This window comes from Macrotis lagotis, chromosome 2 (assembly GCF_037893015.1).
Source record: "Macrotis lagotis isolate mMagLag1 chromosome 2, bilby.v1.9.chrom.fasta, whole genome shotgun sequence".
Taxonomy (NCBI): Eukaryota; Metazoa; Chordata; class Mammalia; order Peramelemorphia; family Peramelidae; genus Macrotis; species Macrotis lagotis.
The window spans coordinates 294165111-294186721 of NC_133659.1; the positions used below are offsets into that span (position 1 = coordinate 294165111).

A 21611-nucleotide genomic window follows, 5' to 3' on the forward strand; every position below is an offset into this window, starting at 1 on the left:
ATCTTTTAATTAAGACCTGATGGATAAGTATATATGTATACACATACCCATACATAGTTAAAATCTTTGCCTCCTGACTGAATCAGGACATAGAAGGAATGGGAACCAGGAAACCTCTGCTGACAATGGATTGTCAAACTAATATATTTATTTACTGCTACCTAAAGATAAATCCATAAAGGAAAAAGGAGCTAACTGATTACATTTTCTACGCAATCCAATCTGTTACTGCTGAGGCAAACTGTGTGTCACTGCATAGCTGGGAGAGCTGTACCTCATCTTGGAAATAGGACTTTTACAAACAAACACTCTCTACTCCATTTCTCCCCTCCCCATACTTTTCCATATGGTTTGAGTTAGAGAAGCACCATGGTATAGTGGCTGGAAGACTAGCCATAGAGTCAAGAAGATGTAGATTCAAGTCCTGCCCTTTATACCTATGGGTTATGCAACCATGGGGAAGTCACTAAACCACTCTTTTTTTTTTTGTTTATTTGTTTGTTTAGTCATTTTTAATTTGGCTCTTAGTGATCCCTTTTAGGGTTTTCTTGGCAAAGGTCTAGAGAAGTTTGCCATTTTCTTCTCCAGATTATTTTACATTGAAGAAACTGAGGCAAACTGAGTTAACTGACTTTCCCAGGGTTATACAACTATTGTGTTTTGATAACTCATTTGAACGCAGGTCTTTCTGACTTCAGGATCAGCACTCGATCCCCTTTACCACCTAGCTTCCTCAAACCACTCTTACCCTCTTACAACTCTCCTAGTCTGTGTGTATGCTCGTGGTAGACAGTAATTACGTTCTTAATAATTGATTAACTACCTAACACACTATAGAAGGGTTGCCATCTACATTCAGTGGGAAAGAATTTCTTTTGGTGTGATTAAATTAAGTGGATTTCAAACTTTCAAACAAATCATGATCTACTCGTTTTGTTCATGACCCGGTTATGGTCCTTTCTTCCACATACATATAAAGGTGGAATAGGCTTATGATTATAATTCATTGTAAATAGAAGCAGTTTGACATTTTGTAAGCAAACTCAAGTTAACCGTAAAAGGCTATGAGAGTAGAACTTGAAGAGTACACAATCAGAGATATAGCTGCTACAACATGCTGACACAGAGCATCCTTTTACTGGTCCATTAACTTACCAACTAGTGCGTCCGATTCTCCCTTCAGCTCACACTGCTCCCCAGATATGGGCCCACTACGTTTGCGGGCAACATGAATTCCTTCAAGTAACCACAACTTGTTTGGCATCTCACTGCTTCAGTGTCCCCAAGAGTAATTTAGAAGCAGAGTCTACAGCTCCCTCTAAGAATATAAAGGAGTATTTAATGAACCCAGATGTGAGAGATGCAGAGATGTTTGTCTTCACAAGAGTAGTTCATTCCCAGGGTACTATTTGATATTCAGAAGTAGTGTCTTTAGACTGGTTTTTTTTTGATGCCTCGCTCTTCCTGCCACTTCTCGCCAGCTGTCAGGTCCTGCCAATTGTTTTGTTGCCGCTGTTGTTGTTCAGTCATTTCAGTCATGTCCAACTCTTCATGACCCCATTTGGGTCTTTCTTGACAAGGATACTGGAATATTCCTTCCCTAGCTCAGGAAGAACCTGAGACAGAGACTAAGTGACTTGCCCAGGATCACACAGCTATTGTCTGAGGTCTAATATAAACTCATGAATATGAGATTTTCTGATTCCAAGCCCAGTGTTCTATCTACCACCTAGCTGATATTAATTTGTTGTTGTTGCTGTTGCAATATTTCTTAAACTTATCCCTTCCTTTCTTACATAGGTAAGTTTAGAGTGCCTACCCCAGATATTTAGACTACTTGTGCCTGACCTGTAGTAGAGCATTCCAAGCTCAGTTTGGTCTGATCAGTCCACACTTGGACACACCGCTATTTGTCTCAAACATAGTAATGTTGTTTTGGTCTTCTTTGATAACCAAGCACAAGAACCAACCAACCATTTTTCAGCACAATCCAAGCATAAGACTTTATCAGCTTATGCCTAGATGATACTAGGCAAATCTTCTGCTTTGAATCTCTCATTCTTCCAATGCATCTATTAGTACCACCGTTTTTATTTCTAATTTCTTTGAAGTAGGGCATTCTCGAGAGGGGAAGCTTCTACCAATTTAGGTAGAAACTCTCTGCAAATAAATGTAGGAGTCTCAATTTATCTCCTCAGTGGATAGAGGACTTAACTGCATTCAGGAATATTTTGAGTTCAAATTCAGCCTCAAACACTTACTAACTGTATGACTGTAGGCAATTCACTTGGTCTCTGTCTCAGTTTTTTCAACTATAAAATGAGGCTCATGGGATTATCGTGAGGCTCAAATAAAATGAGATTTTAAGCTGTAAACTGTTTAACATTGCCTAACATCACACTACTGGATGATCTTTATTCCTCTTATTCTGAGTAATTCTTGTGGATGTCCTGTAAATCTTTCATAGATGATGAACTCAAAATATAAGGGTCATTCTTCTAATTCTCTCAACAATGAATATCAGGGCAGCACATAAATGATCCATCAATTGATTCTTTACTCTCATCATAATGATGGCAATCTTGTTTTCTGGCATACACCTCTCTGATGACATCCTTAAAAAAACTAAAATTTCCAACTATTCTGGAAGCAGAAGAGAGGAAACTTTCATTGGATATATTAATACAAGGAAGAAAGAAAAGGAAACAAGTACTTATTATGTGCCAGAAATTATACTAGATGCTTCACAGACATTATTACATTTATGCTTAGGCTTTCCTGTCATTTTGTTAATTCAGACCTTCATGATATTGATTTCTAAATGAATATGGAGTTTTTTCTCTATAATTCCATACTAATATAATTAGAACATACATACTTCCACACCTCCCTCATATTCTCCCAATAACAAGTTTCTCTGAGCTTCTCAGATCTATATTCATTAATTCTTACTTTCCTATAAACACATATTCTTTAAACTGAGACAACTGTATGCATTTTTGTCACAAGACAAATTTCTTATCCTTGTTTACGTGAAGAACTTCCAAACATGAATAGCAACTTTGTTACTCAAACATCACACTTTTTTGAAAACTTGAGAATCTAGAGTCTTCTAATTGGATTCCGCTTTATCTCTACATTTCAGAATTTGGAGTCCAACTGTGTTTTCAACTGCAAATTAGATAAAAGACAGCTATTTCTAACTGTAAAAAAAATCACATTATCTCAGTTTGTAAATGACTGAAGAGCTTTTACCACAATATTTTCCTTTCAACTTCAATTTACCACATTAAGTTCAAAATTAGCAAATTAAAAACTAGCATTTTAGGGTAGAGGCTCTGTCTAGTCATGAGTTGCCATATGCTAATAATTAGGGCTTTTGCACTGTTTATAACAACTGATTTAGAGCTTAGTACCAAAAAGTGCTATCATACCAGGATTTTGTGGGGTTTTTAAATATTTTTCCAATTGCATGTTAAGACAAATTTTAATAATCTTTTTTTTAATTTTTAGTTCCAAATTTTCTCCCTCTCCCTAAGATAGTAAATAATTTGACATAGATTATATAGATGTAATCATGGAAGCACACTTTTATATTAGTCATGAAGTGAAAGAAAAACAGACAAATCAAAACACACAAAAAAGTAAAAAATGTGCTTCAATCTGCCTTTAGACTCCATAGTTCTTTCTCTGGATATGGATAGCATCTTGAGTTTTTTGGACTCTTGAATCATCATACTAAGTCAAACTTAACTGACCATTGCAAATGTTGCTTTGTATGGTTTTTTCCTGTTCTGTTCACTAACCTTTGCTTTAACTCATGATAATCTTTGCAGGTTTTTTTCTGAAATCTGGCACTTATCATTTATTATAGCACAATTACGTTCTATTTCATTCATATATCACCACTTGTTGGCTCCTCCCCAATTAATAGATATTACTTCAAATTCCAATTCTTTGTCACTACAAAAAGAATTGCTATAAATATTTTTGTACATGTGAGTCCTTTTCCCTTTTTTATGATCCCTTTCAGGTACAGTCCTAATATGCACAATTTGATTAGCCTTTGGAAGGGTTTTCTCTTTCTTCTCTTTTGTCCAATGATAGAGAAAGAGAAAGGAGAAAAAATTGATTTCTGTTCAATGAAACATTATTTTTTTAAGTTCTATCACATAGTACAAAAGACATGATTTGCTTTGTTAACGCAAGATGAGGGTTCAAATTCTGTTTCTGTTATTTGTTACTTGTCTGACTTTTGACAAATTACTTAACCTTTTGGAACCTCAATGTCCTATCTATAAAATTAGTAGGGTTAAATTTGATGACTTCTAATATCCCTTCCAGTTCTAAATCTGTGATTCTATGATCCCACTCTTATAAGAGGATGTGATAGAGAATGACACTGGATGTCCTATAACCAGAAAGAAACATTGGAGAGAGTAACCACACTTATATAATCATGAATTTATTTGAGCTCTTCTGAGTGTCAGTAGAAAGAAAAGAAAGAGTAGGTTCAACATGAATGAACATTGTTGTGACAGATCTATTCTGAATATTATTGCATTGTCAACTATCTATGTTTCAAAGGTACAAAGTGCTCAATGTCCTAACATTGGCATGCTACAGCATGACATTACTAACAAAAGATTTGGGAAGGTATTACTGCATTACAAAGTATAAGGTAGGCAGATTATTCTAACAAGGTCGTTTAGGTGAAGAAAATCAAATAGGAACACCATTTTATAAGCAACAGTGCTGAGTGCCATTTTAATGAATTTTTGTTATTGGAAGTATTCAGTCCATGGAATACTACAACTGATTGGTTATGAGAATGCCAAAGAAGGTATTTTTTTCCAGAGAAGTTAGACAAAACAATCTCTGAGATCTCCTCCAACAAAAAAAGTTAATGGTACCCAATCATGTACTTATTTGCTTAGTAAACTCCATAGAATATTTGGAAGTGTCGATCATTACTTATAAAGAAATGGTTTATGAAATTACTCAAAGGAAATAGTTTATATCTTCAAAAAAAAGCTGTTCAGAGCTCACAAATTGTCTAGGAACCTCACTATTCTTAAGGATTTAGGATTATAGGGGGTGATCTATTCTAACTATCCCTTTCTTATCCAACCATACCCTTTCAAGGGGTTTTAATCAAGCAAACAAAGGAAGTATGCATTTCACCCTTCTGAGAAATCTATACAAAATATAGGAAATGTTGGGGTGTCTAGGTGGCACAGTAGATAGAGCACCAGCCCTGGAGTCGGAAGTACCTGAGTTCAAATCCCGCCTCAAACACTTAACAATTACCTAGCTATGTGGCCTTGGGCAAGCCACTTAACCCCAGTGCCTTGCAAAACCTAAAAAAAAATATAGGAAATGTGATATCACTTTTGAAACCTAGGCTATTTAATTAACTGTGAAGGAAAAGTTATGGTAACAGGGAAATCAGAACTTTAATAATCAATTAATTTATATTTAGAGATTCCTGAATTAGATACCATCTCATCCAAACCCCTCCATTCACTTACCAGGTGAGGAAATTGAGACCCAAGGAGAGAAACTAATTTTCTTGAGATCACAAAGGTAATTAGTTGAAGAGCTGGTAGTTGAATCCAGACCTCCTGCCTCCATGGGTTTCACTATCTGTTGGTTTAGCACCAAAGTCCTTTATTTCTCTCTGCTCTATTACTCTCTTCCCTACCCTCATCTAGCCTATTATACCACTATTATATCACATCAACCACTCTTGTAACTATTCTCCCACATTTTTGTAACCTCCAAATTACTTGGAATTAAAACAGTCTCAAAGTTTAGAAAATTAGCAGATGTTGTCGTTAGCATTTTCTCTTAGATATTCAAATGTTTATTATGGGTCTACTGTGCTACCCACAAGGAGGGCAGAAGGATTAACATAATATTGTACTCATCCTCAAGGCACTAACAATCTTATAGGGTAGATAAGAAATGTATACAAATAGATAATAGAATATAGAATTTGATAGAACTTAAAAATGTACAAAGAGAATTTTTGAGAGTTAATAGAAAATAACTGAGGGAATCAGTGAAGGTTTCCTATATAAGGAGATATTGTGTTGAGTTGACACTTGAAGTGTAGATAGGATTATTCTTTCTCCCACCTTATGTACATTCTATAACAAGTAATGGCAGAAGTGGGCCCATCATTTCTTCTGGAATCTTTTCCAAAATACTGTTCTTGGCCACTGCTATACATCCTACCCTTGGAACAGAAAGCATTGCTAGCAACACCAACCAAATATCCAAAAGTGGGGCCAATAAATAAAATGGCAAAGACTTCTACGAGCCAATTGGATAACAGTATGCAAATTAATTTGGCTCTAGTGCCCAGATCAGGCAAGAGTATGCAAATGAACTGGCAGAGTATTGGAGCTAATGATCCATGAATATGCAAATAACCTGGCTGTGATGTCAGAAGGCTTCATCATAATTTTAGTCTTGGAGATTATAATGTAAAATTAATTCTGGGACACTTCAGAGTATCTAATTAATTGTTGATTGAGACACTGGAAATTCTTAGATGTGAACTCATTGTTCTAAAAAAATTCCTTCATTCATAAACTTGAAATGACAACACCATAAAAACACAAACTAATCGGACAGGTCTCCTTGGGCAAATCACTACACTTCCCTGGGACTCAGTTTTTCTATCTGTAAAATAGAGAAAATATTACATCCCTCACAGGATTGCTTTAAATATCAATTGAGGTATCATAAAATACTTTGCAAACCTTGAAGTAAAATAAAAATATTTATTATTATTATTATTAGTCTTTTACACTTCTTCCAGAAAAATCTTCCTTATGAAATCATCTCATCATGTCATTTCTCTGCTCAAAAATCTTCAGTGATTTTAACTTCCAAATAAAATTCAAATTTCTTTGTCTGGCATTCAAGTTTTTAACAATCTGATACTTACCTTCCTCTTTAGTCTTCTGTTACTACCTTCTACACACTTTATTCTCTCAGCTTCTTTTCCCTAGACATACTCTAGGTTTCTTCGTCATCTCTATGCCTTTGCTCATACCATTCTGCATGCCTAAAATATCATTCCTCCCCATTTTCAGCTACTGAATTATTATCTGTCCTTTAAAGTGAATTTAAATGTTTCTTCAATGAAGTCTCCTCTTGGAAAGGGAGCACCCAGCATATAATTTTGTTATGATCTGATCTTGGACCCTATCCTATTAGCCAGCTACTTATTCTTGAAAGCTGCTGTATAAACCAAGTGAAGTCCTATAACCATCTCCTAGATTAGTATATATGGGCCTGCCATTTTAACCTCTGTCTTTATCACCTACATAATAAATGGCAGAATAAGGATTTGAATTCAAATCTTTGATCTCTACAAAGACAACAGGTATGTGTCACACTGAACCAAGATGACTCCCAATGTGTCAAAGGTGATCAAGGTACCTGGCAAAAAAAGGGAGTTGAAGACAAAATTTTACCTATTTGGCTACAGTTAGTCCTAGGGAGAAATGTATCACAAAATATGAAAAAGTAATTTGAAATCCTCTTGGATATACCAAATAACATGGAAACATTGTGGCTGAAAATGCCATATCCAATTTATTTTGTTTTGTTTTGTTTCTAATTTATGGAATAAAACAAGAATTTCCATAGCATAGCACAATACAAAAGATGATTGTCCATGAAATTTCAAATCTACCATCAAACATACAACAAAATAATCATGTAAATTTCTTTTTTTCTTTCCATCCTCCTCCCCCTCAGGATGGCTACTATTAGAAACAAAAAAGTGTGTGTGTAGATATGTAAAATTATTCTATAAATACTTCAATTTATCATTTCTTTCAGTGGATGTGGATAGCATCTTTATTCATATGTCCTTTATAATTTTTTCCATGACATATTACAATAAAAAGATGATTGTATATGAAACTGTAATCTACTATGCATAACTTACTATTCTTTTCAAATACACAATAAAATTATCATGTGAATTAATTTTTCTTCTCTCCCTCTCCCACCCTAGAGATGGCTACCATTAGATACAGATATGTGTGTAAAATTATTCCATGCAAACTTGTATTTATCAGTTCTTTTTCTGAATGCACATAGGGTCTTTTGTTGCAGTTAAGCTATATAAACAAAGCAGTTTACCACCAACAGTGAGACCCAGGTGGTTTCTATTGACTAGGTGTGGGAGCTATCTTAACAAATAGATTTAAGAACTGATTTTTAGTTTAGTAGATGGTCTTAGATAGTTGCTCAAGTCTCAGAGAGGCTGTGATTTATAACCCTACATAGCAATTGAAAGAGATGAGATCAAAATTTAAGATAGGAAAAAACAATAGAAATATGTAAATAGTGGGGTCATCCAAAGATAAATTCTGAGATTCATCTCACCTGTTTTATTTATTTATTTGTTTATTTTCATCCATATGTACATGTACATTTTTAAGTTAAAAAATTTCCTTCCACCCTCCCTTCCCACCCCCCTTCCTTCAGCAGCAAAGAGTCACATTAGAATTATACATACATATTTTTGATAAACATGTTTACATATTAGTCATTTTCAGTATGAGGAATTAGGATCAAGGGAAAGAGATACCCAAGAGATCATTTTTATAAAGTGTTCATCATATTCTGAAGGGTTGGTTTTTCTTTTTTTGTTTCTTTTGTTTTATTTTGTTTTCCCTCATCTGGCTGAGGATAACATTGCCCAAAGCTGGTCTAATACAGTTGTCCTAGCTCTCTGAACTGCTGAGAAGAGCTGCTTCCATTAAGGTTGATTGATCATCTCACAATGCTGTTGCTAAGGTGTACATTGTTCTCTTGGTTCTATCCTCTTCACTCAGCATCAGATCCTGTAAGTCATTCCATGCTTCTCTAGAGTCCGACCATTTATAATGTCTTATAGAAGGATAATATTCCATAGTATTCATAGTTTAGCCATTTCCCAATTAATGGGCATCCCCTCAATTTCCATTGCTTTCCACTACAAAAAAAGAGTTACCATGAATATTTTGGAACATGTAGGATTTTTCCCATTTTCTATATTTTTTTGGATATAAGACCTAGAATTGGAATTGCTGGGTCAAAGGGTATGTATGCTCTTTGGGCATAGTTCCATATTGTTCTCCAGAATGGTTGGATCCATTCACAACTCCACCATTGAAGCATCAATGACCCAATCTTTCCACAACCTCTCCAACATTGATCATTTTACCTTTTTCTCATCTTGGCCAATCTGACAGGTGTGAGGTGTCAGTCCTAAAATATATAAAGATTTGCATTAAATTTATAAGGTTGCAAATCATTTCCCAATTGATAAATGGTCAAAGGATATGAATAGATGGTTTTTCAAATGAGGGAATGACTTATAACCTTATAAATTTGATGCTATTTCTTATTTTAGAAATGAGACCTTTATCAGAATTCCTGGTTGTAAAGATTGTTTCCCAACTTTCTTCTTTCCTTCTAATTTGGCAGCATTGATTTTATTAGTGCAAAAACTTTTTAATTAAATGTAGTCAAAATCATCCATTTTGGAGTTTATAATGTACTCTAATTCTTGTTTGGTCATAAATTTATCCCCTTTCCATAGATCTGATAGAGTATTTCTTGGTCTATTAATTTAGCTATAGTGTCACCTTTATGCTAAATGCTGTACCCATTTTGATATATTTTGGTATAGGTTGTGAGGTGTGGGTCTATGCCTAGTTTTTGCCATAGTATTTTCAAGTTTTCCCAACAATTTTTGTCAAATAGTGAGTTCTTATCCCAGAAGCTGATATCTTTGGGTTTGTCAAACAGCAGCTTTCTGTAGTAATTCACTGCAACTTCTTTTGAACCTGTCCAAATCCACTGATCCATTACTCTATTTCTTTTATTCTTTTTATTTTTCATTTTTTAGGTTTTTGCCAGGCAAATGGGGTTAAGTGGCTTGCCCAAGGCCACACAGCTAGGTAATTATTAAGTGTCTGAGACCGGATTTGAACCCAGGTACTCCTGACTCCAAGGCCGGTGCTCTATCCACTGTGCCACCTAGCCGCCCCCCATTACTCTATTTCTTAACCAGTACCATGCAGTTTTGATGACTGGTTACTTTATAGTATAGTTTTAGATCTGATTTAGATTTTTTCCAGCAGTTCCTTTGCTATTCTTGACCTTTTGTTGCTCCAGATGAATTTTGTTACTATTTTTTCTAGCTCTGTAATATAATTATATGGTAGTTTCATTGATATGGCACTGAATAAATAATTTAATTTGGGTAGAATTGTCATTTTTATTATATTAACTCGAACTAACCATGAGCAATTGACATTTTTCCAATTATTTAGATCTGACTTTATTTGGCTGAGAAGTGCTTTATAATTGTATTCATACAGTTTTCATACAATATTTAATGTTGTCTATGACTACTTTAAATGGAATTTCTCTTTCTATCTCTTGTTCTTAGGCTTTATTGTCCATATATAGAAAAGCTGATGATTTATATGGGTTTATTTTATATCCTGCTACTTTGCTAAATTTGTTAATTGTTTCAAGGAGTTTTTTGGATGATTTTCTAGGGTTCTCTAAATATATATACCAACATATCATCTGCAAAGAGTGAAAGCTTTGCTTCCCCATATTCAATTCTGATTCCTTCAATTTCTTTTTCTTCTCTTATTGCTAACATTTCTAATACTATAGTGAATGGTAATGGTGATAATGGGCATCCTTGTTTCACCCCTGATTTTATTGGAAATTCTCCAAGTTTATTTCCATTGCATATAATATTTGTTAATGGTTTTAGATTGCATTATTTATTATTTTAGGAAAATTCCATTTATTCCTAAACTTTCCTGTGTTTTTTAATAAGAAGAATGTTATATTTTATCAGAGACTTTTTCAGCATCTATTGAGATAATCATATAATTTCTGTTGGTTTTGCTATTGATATGTAACTGGATTAAGTCAAAGCCTGATCTAATTAACTGTAAGAATCTTAAAGATCTCTAAGTCCTTGGAGGCTCTGAAGGTCTCACCTGAGAACTTTACAAATGAGTGTAACAGAGACACTGTCTCAGGTCCTCACAGTTTATGATGCCTTCATTAGACAAGGTGCTAAGCATCATGTGATGAAAGTGAGTCAAAGGATAATGAGACCCTTACATGTAAAGTTCCCTTGCTTTTCATCAGGGCTTTTTGTCACAAGCATAGTGATATCATCTTGGACCTCTTCAATGGAGAGACAAGACCCAACTGTACCCATACCCTTTAAGTCCATTCTCTTCAATTATATTCGACCCTTTAATTATCCTAAGAGAAGTAAAGTTCTCAAGAATTAGAAGTAGGAGCAGCTAGGTTGCACAGTGGATAGAGCACCGGCCCAGGAGTCAGGAGTACCTGGGTTCAAATCTGGCCTCAGACACTTAATAATTAACTAGCTGTGTGGCCTTGGGCAATCCATTTAACCCTATTGCCTTGCAAAAACCTAAAAAAAAAATTTAAAAAAAGATTAATCATGAATTAGAAGTATTATATCTTCCCTTTTAGAGTTGCATATAATTTGATGGTCTTGACCAACATGTTTTGTTTTGTTTATTCCTTTCCCTTTTTATTTACCTTTTTATGCAACTCTTGAATCCTGTATTTGGCAATTGAATTCTCTGTTCAGTTCTGGTCTTTATGTCAGGAAATTCTGGAAGTCCTCTATTTCATTGAATATCCATCTTTTTCCCCGATAATATATGCAGAATTTTGCTGGGTAGTACATTCTAGGTTGTAACCCCAGTCCTTTGCTCTCCAATATATGGTATTCCAGGTCTTCTACTCCTTCAATGTTGAGGCTGATAGGTCCTGTGTGAGTCTGATTCTGTTTCCTTTGTATTTGAATAGTTTTCCTTTTGCCACTTACAATATTCTCTCCTTTATTTGAGAGTTCTGGAATTTACCTATAGCAACCCTTGGAGTTTTTATCCTGGGATCTCTTTCTGGAGGAGTTTTGTGGATTTTTTGTCAGTGGTTATATTGTTTCTTGTTCTAGCAGATTTGGACAGTTTTCCCTTACAATTACCTGCATGATGTTTTCCAGGTTATTTTTTTTCATCTAAGCTTTTTAGTAGTCTGATGATTCATAGATTGTCTGTCCTGGATCTATTTTCCAGATCATTTGTTTTCCCTAAAAGGTATTTTACATTTTCTTCCAATTTTTTCAGCCATTTTATTTTGTTTGATGGAATATTATAGACTTCTAGATTCATTGGTTGCTCTTTGTTCAATTCTAATTTTTTTCTTTTTTTTTCAAGGCAATGGGTTTAAGTGGCTTGCCCAAGGCCACACAGCTAGGTAATTATTAAGTGTCTGAGGTCAGATTTGAACCCAGGTACTCCTGACTCCAAGGCCGGTGCTCTATTCACTGCACCACCTAGCCGCCCCTGTTCAGTTCTAATTTTTAGAGTTTTATTTTCTTTAATTACCTTTTGTGTTTCCTTTTTAAAGGTGTTGAATTCTCTGGTCAATTTTTCATAACTTTCCTTCATGAGTCTCATTTCTTTTGTCCATTTTAATTCTTCCTCTCTTCTTTGGTTTTTAAATTCTTTTTTAAGTTCTTTCTTTTGGATTTGAGTCCAATTTGTAGACTGTTTTGATAGTTTCCCTGTGAGTGATTTTTCACTGATTTCTTCTTCAGACATGGCATTGCTTTCATCTTTGCCTGTAAAGTAAGTTTCTATAGTGAGCACTCATTTAGCTGTTTTAGCTCTGCTCCTGGGGTATAGGGAATACAGATCCAAGCTTTTTTTTTTTTTTTTTTTTTTTTTTTTTGCTGGGGCTTGGCTTGTCGTTGGCCATGATGTTGCCTAGACCTTGTCCAGGCCTTGCCTTTGCAGAGGTTTGTTTCCTCCTTGATGTCCAGGCTCTAACGTAGCAGTGGTTTGTTCCCTACCCAGTCCTTTCTTTTACCCCGGCGTTCTCAGGGTTCAGACTTTATTTGGGTTTGGGATCCTCCCGGCTGGCTAACTACCTAATGGCTGGGATCTCTGCTATTGTCAAGCTGTCGGGAATCTGGATTGCACTGTAGCTAAAAGCCTTTTGCTGGCTTTCCTCACTCTCCTGCCTCCTGAGCTTTACTTCCCCTTTACCCCCAAAGAGACAGGCCTTCACCGAAGATCCTCTATGATGCCTACCACTGTAAACTTCTTTGAATCTTCTCTTTTTCTCTGTAGCTTGAATGTCCGTTCAGAAGCTTCATTTGTCTTTGGTAGGGAAAAGCTCTGGGAAAAGCTCCACCCCAGAAGTCTCCATCTAACCTATTTATTGAGGAATCTGTTGTCCCTGGTAAAAATTTTATGGTTTGTGGGATATAGGGATAGGGAATAGACTTATGATTTTACTGGTGTAGTGAATTCTTAGATGAAATTATATTCCCTAGAATTTAGTCTTAGAGATTTGCCTAGATCATTGCAACCTTCTGATTTGTCCAGTCTCAGAAAGCTGCCATGTGTCAGAGGCAGGACAAAAATTCACATTTTCATGGCTTCAAGGCCAAGAGAAGAGAAGAAGAGAGGAAAAGAGAAAATCCCCCTCAATTTGTTCTTGAAGCCATCTTTCCAGCTTAAAGTTTCCACAACTTCCTTTTCTAAGTATTAATTGACAGTTTTCTAGTAATGCATTTCAGAATTTGACCAAGAATCACACTAAAGCTCCCTTGTGGATGATCAATATTTAAAGAGAAAATAGTCTGTTTCAAGAGATACATTCTAACCTTTGGAGTTAGAACAAAAAAACATTGGCCTCACATAATATGTCCTTTGATACCACTTGCAGATTAAAACGTATTAGCTGTATATGTCAAATGCAAGATGTCAGTTTTTATGTTGTCCCTCTCAATCCTCAACTCATCCTTTCCAGTAGAGATACAAAAAATTAATCATTTATAGAATTTTCTAGTTATTTTATTGATTAGGAGAGCTAACCATTAATTATATGCCTATGGATTTAATATCTTACTAAATAAATTCTATTTTGCCATGTTCAGGAATGAAGAGATTTTCCCCAATATTTCATATTTACAGAGTGATTTGGTAAATATTTCTCTTATAAAAACCCTGTGAGATGTAGCACAAGGGGCTTCCCCATTTACCAATGAGGAAACTGAGGCAGAGAGAATTTAAGTGACTTGCTCATGGTCTGAAAGCCACTGTATCTGAGGAAGGATTGAAAGCCGGCTGTCTTATATATAGCCTCTCCTTTATATTAAGATGGCTCCCAGTAAAGCAAGAGATGAAGTTAAAACAGAAAGAAAAAATGTTCCTTTTTTTCTTCTTTCTGATTCAGCTAAATAAGAATATATTCTCACTCTCATAGACTTGGAGCTGCCAGGAACCATAGCATTTTTTTAGTTTAACTCCCTCATTTTATAGCTAAAGAAATTATAGTATAGAGAAATTAGGTGACATATCCAGTCATATAACGAGGGAGCATGGAGGGTAGAAGCCAAACTCAAGTCTTTTTGAACCCAATTTGAGCACTCCATATGCTGGACTGCCTATCTGCCTCTGTATGTATGGCAACATGAAATCCATCCAAGTACATGATGTAATGAAAATCACTGACTTTGAGAAATGATTCATAGACAAATCAATATGAGTTTTTATCTTTATTTGGACTTAGAAATCTGCTTTATTTCCTAAAGCCACACAACAAATCAACTAGAATAAATGCTAAAATTCTGCCCATCAACACAGAATGACTGTGCTGGCCCACTGATCTGAGAGGCAGCATCATGTAATGTTGTAAGCATTGAATTCTGGGGGGGAGGGGGGGGCTAGGTGGTGAAGTGGATAAAGCACCGACCTTGGAGTCAGGAGTACCCAGGTTCAAATCCGGTCTCAGACACTTAATAATTACCTAGCTGTGTGGCCTTGGGCAAGCCACTTAACCCCATTTGCCTTGCAGAAAAAAAAAGTGAATCAAGCATTGAATCTGGAAACTAGAAGACCCGGTTAAAAACCCTCACTCTGCTCCTTCCAGGCTGTATGTGACCTTGGACAGCTCATTTCTCCTCTCTGAGTCAGATTCTTCATCAGTGAAATGAGAGCATCACACAAGAAGAGCATTAAATCTACAATCCTATGATTCCTAGTTATTTCTCACTTTGCCCACTGAACTATTTGAGCATCATTGCCTTGAACCTGGGGCAGCTAGGTGGCACAGCGGTTAGAGCATCAAGTCTGAAGTCAGGAAGACCTGAACTCAAATTTGACCTCAGCAGTTATATCTCTGTGACCTTGGGCAAATCACTTATCCATGTGTGCCTCAGTTTTTTCATCTGTAAAATGAACTAGAGCAGGAAATAGCAAGCCATTCCAGTATCTTCCAAGAAAATCCTAAATGGGGTCATGTGGAATCATGCCCAGCTAAAATAATTGAACAACTTTGAATTAAAACACAACCACCAGAAGCATTGTTTTTCAGTGGAACAAAAGCTGGCTTCAGAGTCAGAAAATCCTCAAGTCACAGTTAAGACACATCCTGGGCTGTGTGACTTTGGATAAGTGACTTCCAGGAAATTCTCCATAGGTTGTGGAACAATTGTTGACATATACTGGTGGAATGGCTTTCTCCTATGAATTGTCAATTTCTTACACCAATAAAGCCACAGATCTAGATACCTCTAATAACACCCTCCCCAAAAAAAAGAAACTTAACCTAAGTAAAAATAAAAATAAAAATAAAACAAAAAACTCAATTAGGTGAAATAAATAAATATTTTAAATTTTGCAAATGTTACCAATAAAACCTATCAGACTTAATTTAATGAGCAACATTAGCAGTATTATGAAATTATTTTTATATTTTTATCTCCTTTCTCCTCCTATTTTACTTGTAATAGAAAACATAATGAGAAAATGGGGAAAGGTTAATCATAAATATATATGTATATATATATATATACATATATATAGTAATGGAACTTTACCTCAATGCCAGTCATAAACTAGTTGGAAGTACCTCCATTTTCTGTATCAAATAAAAAAGGATAAAATGCAAGGAATGACAATCTAGTAATATCTCTTTGCCCAGCAGGAAGAGATAAAGGAATAGCTGAGCACCTTATAATCCATTTGGTCTTTTGCTGCTGCTACTGACTAATACCTTGGAAATGGAAATAGAAGGCAACCAGGGTTGTAGATAATCCTCCCATGTTACTAAAAGCCTAACTTAAGTATTGGCCATTTCAAATGAAACATGAGGTTGTTGATGGTTTTGTCACATCATTCTGCACTGGTCTGGGAAAACTGGATGTCTTTATGTATTTTTTCTATATTTAAACTTTATGGGTATTTTCTTATTCATTTGAATGAGAGCTTTTTTAAAATAAAAGAAATATATAGTATATCTGCATATTTCACTAGTTCTGAAAATGCCTGCCCTGATACAGCATTTGCTTATACTAGAGCAATGATAATCCAAAGACTCATCTTCATGAATTCAAATCTGACCTTAGCTGTGTCACTCTGGAAAAGTCACTTAACCCTGTTTTCCCCAGTTTCCTGGAAAAGGAAATGGCAAACTACTCAAGTATTTTTGCCAAGAAAACCTCAAATAGAATCACAAAGAGCTAGATGCACCTGAAAATGACTCAACAACAAAACAACAGAGCAATGATAATAAATGAATGCTGTGTGAGGTAAGGGAATCCTTGTTTCTCTTTATATCCATAATGGCTTACTTAATAGGTACTTTTTTTAATTAAATTGAATAGATGAGTTACAAGGATGATGGTTCTTGATACTGTTAGAAAGTATATCCGTCATTATTCAGCCAATGTGATAACATAACAAATAATTTCTATAGGATCTCTAGCTGGAAAAAGTCTGGAAGTCATATAATGCAACCCCCTTTGTTGTACAAGGAAATAGAAGCCAAGAGTGATAACATTATGGATTGGTTTTGAACTTCAGTCCTCTTTCAGAATCATCTCTCATTGCCTAGCCCCACATGAACTCCATTCCCTTCCAAGTTTGAGATTCTGTAATTCTGGTATAATAATTACAACCATGGCTGAGTTGGAGATGGTAGAGTGAATGTGGGCATAGCTCCACTCAGGAGTTCTTTTTAACTCTACCTAGTTGAGAAAAGCATAGTTACAGCCACACTTCAGAGTGAATCTTTATGTCCCCACTCCAGAGTACTGAGACACTCACATAAAACGGCCAATAGAACAGTATAGGACAGCTATTTATTTACTTCACCCGAAAGAAATATTTATCACACACAAAACCCACAAATACTCAAACAAGAAACTATAATTTATGATTACTTTATGCTCTTCTGGGAAGTTGAGACTTAAGCATCAGAACAGAAAGCAGTTTGCAGGGTTATATAATTCATCTCAGCTCTACACTGTCTATAGTCAAGACCTTGAGTTCATCCTCCAGTAAATAGTTATCTTCTCCAATGCAGAAACTCCACTTATTTCTGGTCAACTCATATTCAGAAGTTCCTACATCTGGAATTCATAAGCCGTCCTCCAAGACTGGAAATGTCCATCTCGGTATCATTAGTCACTTATGATCAGGTTATGATCAGAAAAGGTCTCGAAGACCTTATTAGCTTCTTCCAGTGCCATGGATTTGCATGCCTGGTTGGCAGGAAAGGGAGGAAGAAGGCAAGAGATAAGGGAGGGAGAAAGTTCACTCCTCTATCGCCTCCCAGAAAGCCTGGCAAGGAAAGTTATTGGCCACATGCATGGGATGGTCAAAACCAGAAACTTTCTCTCTTTTTAACTAATGCAGCACACAGTCCACTTCACCCCCTCTTTCCACTGACTGGTGATGTCAAGGATATTTTGTTGAGTTATCCCAAAAGGCAAGACAAAGGTCTTTCAACAACAAAAGGATTCTATGTTTGAGTGTAGACTTAGGACTCTGCCACAGTGAATTAACCAGAACAGATTGGTTTGGCATACTGTTTTTCTTCCCTACCACCATTTAGTTATCAAGAAACAAGCCTTTATTACCTAGTATCCACATTGCTTCTAATGTTGAAGTTGATCCATTTAGAAAGTCGATGGTAGTTTACACATTTGTATTATAAAAATGACAGATTTCATCTGTTGATTTGACATAGATATATTCATATCATAATTAACAAATGTTTACCCAGCACTTGTGGGGGGGGGGCTTTTGATTTAGCATTTTTAGTACAGAATAAGTTCCTTTCTTTACCTCATCATACCCTGTCATTGAGCAGGACAGGACTTTTACATCGTCTCTTCTCGCTTCTAAATAAGAAAAGATTTTAAAGTATGATGCAATTACATGTTCAAACCTAAAAGAAAAAAAATGCTTTAAAAAACAACTTGTATTGATTGCAAAGTATGCATCAGGTCATTAGCTCAGAGATTTTCATCAGCTATTTTTGCAGACATATGAATACATTTAAGGAATCAATCCGGCTATATTGTTCCACTAGTGAGTGGAAGGTTTCTATGTCAGTCACCTGAAACCCAAGACCCACCCTCCCATCCCCCCCCTCAAAATACCTTTCTGAAATCTTGAAACTAGCATTTTTTAAATATTATTTCTACATCATGGAAGTTGAACAAACTCTCAAATTATACATTTGAAAGCAGGTCAAAACCCAGGCTACCAATGTGAGGTTTTTTTTCCTGGATAGATAAAAAAAAATTCTTCAATTTTTTTAACATAGTCTTTGTATGTTAAGAAAGAAGGTGTAAATGTAAACTGTCCTAGGGAATTATATTATTTTACAGGGACCTTCGGTTTGCTGTAATTAGAAATCTATTTTCAACCAAAAGAAAGATTTGCCCTGTGTTTTATAAAAAGGCTTTAGGGGGGTTGGGGGGTGGAAAGAAGTTTAGAGGCAGGTTTTTAAAAGAACTAGGGAATGCTTATGAATTATGCAAGCCTGAACTTTCATTTTAATACCTTCATTAAAATATAAAAACCTTAAAAGCTTCCCAACAGGAATTTAACTCTATAGAAATGCTTTATAAGTGCTCTGACCTTGCCCTGAGGCACACCTAAGGCATGATTTAATAATTATTATGAAGGAAAGTATAATAATAAACCTCTATCTAGAAAGGCCAACATATGTCCTTGCTTCCTCGGTCTCCAATGGAGCCCTGACTCAAGTCCCCTCTCTCTACATGAGACCTTGCTTCATTTCATTTCATCTGAAATGCAAGATACTTTGTATGATTGTGGGAGATAATAGTGATGCTCCTATAACACCTATGCAGTGTTACAAAAATTTTCTTGCATTTCAGCCCAGAGATTCTACTGTTAGGGTTTCATCCCAAACTCATCATGTAATAAATCTCTATAAAGAAAAATATAGTTGTTTTATTTGTGTTAGCAAAAAGAGAGGGGAGGGCTGACAACTTAAATTTTCAATATTTAATAGGGAGACTATCAATGAAATTTAATATTTAGGATGATACACAATGATATTTAGGATCATATATAATGATAAATAAAAGGAAAAAGGGAAAATGAATATGTGAAGTTCTGCAAAGGAAATTCAAAAGTCAAAATTTTGCACACTTCAATTACACCCAACTGAGAGAGAAAGAGGAGGAAGGAGGGATGGAGCATGGAAGAGAGAAAAAATTAAATAAAGAGAGGGGAAGAATGAAAAAGAAAAGAGTCAGACAACAGGGAGGAAAAATAAAGGGAGAAAGGAAAAGAAGGGGAGAATAAGAAGGAAAAGAGGGAGGAAGAAAGAATAAGAAAGGGAGACAAAGCAAAAGGAAGAAGGGGAAAATGGGGGAAAGAGACAATAAGAGAATAAAGAAGAAAGAGAGAAAAGGACAGGGAGAGAAAAAGGAAAATAGTGCTAAGTTGAATGTAGATTCAGTACCTGGACTCTTCTGTTTGGTCAGTCTGTCACATTTGTTTGGAGCTTACTAGGATATAAATCTGTGATGCTGTGTGTATGGGAGGGAGGGAGAGGGGTAGGAAACAGAAAGAAAAAAAGGAGGAGGAGAGGAAGGAAGGAAGAAAAGAGAGAGAAACAGACCAAAATATAATTGTTAACTTATTTGGTTTTGCTTTATTCAATTCTAAGGCTTTTGTGTAAGATCCTACTCTTTATTTTGTAGGTACTTTTGATAGCTTATTTTTGTTGATGGTTATTACCTTTATATAAAAAAATTATTCTTCTACTGCTATGAGATCATATCTAAACATCAAATATACAATGCCCAACATCCTTGGAGGGACGGTCATTTAGTCACTGCTGCCCAGTAAGGACCCCTCAGTAACCAGACTCATGGTGAATTTGCTCCCCACCCCCATGCTCCTTTCTCTTCTATTAGAATTCTACAACTACCTACTCCACAAAGGGAAACTTTTAAAATAAAACAGAAAAAAAAAAAACAAAAACAGAATTTAACCTCTTCTCATGTGGTACATTGCTACTACTTTAAAAACTCTCTGGACTGTACAATTTAGTTTTTTTTTTAATACCCAATGTGCTTCCCTGTGGTGTTGTTCTCTCTTATGGTAATGGGGTCCATACCAGTTGAAGTTGGACTAAGCTAATTGGGCAACCAAATAAGTACGGATGGGAAGGATGGAGCCTATGTCATCCTAATTATCAAGCTAATGTCTAGTTACAGGACAGACTCGATCTCTCTCACTCTCTTTTCAAATAAAAGACCCCAAAAAAATGGAACCTGCTGTTGCTATGTCAGTTTAAATAGAAGTGGCAGCAATTGGTCCCAAAGCAACCCCCACATGTCTTTCCAAATAACTGTGCCCCAGCTAATGAATACCTAATTGGATACAGTATGAGTCAGCATTCATTGCTCATGCTGGTGCATAATTGAGTGGTCAAAAAAAAAATCCAAATTTCATTTAGGGCTGCCAATTCTCACATCTCCCTTAATAAAGCCGCCATGATCATGGCAAGAGAAGTAGTATACAAACCCTCAAATTCTTGCAGGCAGGGACCCTTTGCAGTTTTTGGACTTAACTGACACTTTCTCAACAAAAAAAAAATTCTACCCTGAGGATGTGCCCACCCAGTAACAAAGAACCTGCTGAGCCTAGTGGGGAAAGGGGGGATCTGATTCAGCAGTGGATAGGCCTGCGTGAATGCTATATTCTGCCTTCAACCAAATGAATTACCCTACTTACTGAAGTGTTACTGACTGACAGGAAAACCAGATCAGTAAAAACACCTGCTTTCCTCCTAGGCAAGAAAGGAGACAATTTACATTCTTTTGCCCTGATACCAAAGCTCTTTGCTCCATACTGATTTTTTTTGCCACTAATCAATCAACCAACAAATATTTAAATATCCACCACGAGCCAGAAACTGTAATGAACACTTGGGAACTCAGGGATAAAAATCAAACAGTCCCTGACCTCAAGGAGCCTACATACTATCAAGAGACAGCTGGTACCAGCAGCTGAAGGAAGAGAAAAGACTTTGTGTAGAAGGTGGCAATTAAGTAGAATTTTTCGAATATGATGATTCTAAGAGGCCAAAGTGAAGAGATGGGAAAAAGGGAGTATCAATGTATTAGGAGAAAACCCACTTTAGCTGGAGTACAGGGAGGAATGTATAGGACTAAAAAGGCA

The 21611-nt window shown here is 35.9% G+C and overlaps 1 protein-coding gene across 4 annotated transcripts in view; it reads left to right on the top strand.

Moving 5' to 3' along the window:
• The window catches only part of SYT1 (synaptotagmin 1), a 731190-nt gene that overhangs the window by 598497 nt on the left and 111082 nt on the right, over positions 1 to 21611 (top strand). The gene's annotated exons all lie outside the window — the stretch shown is intronic.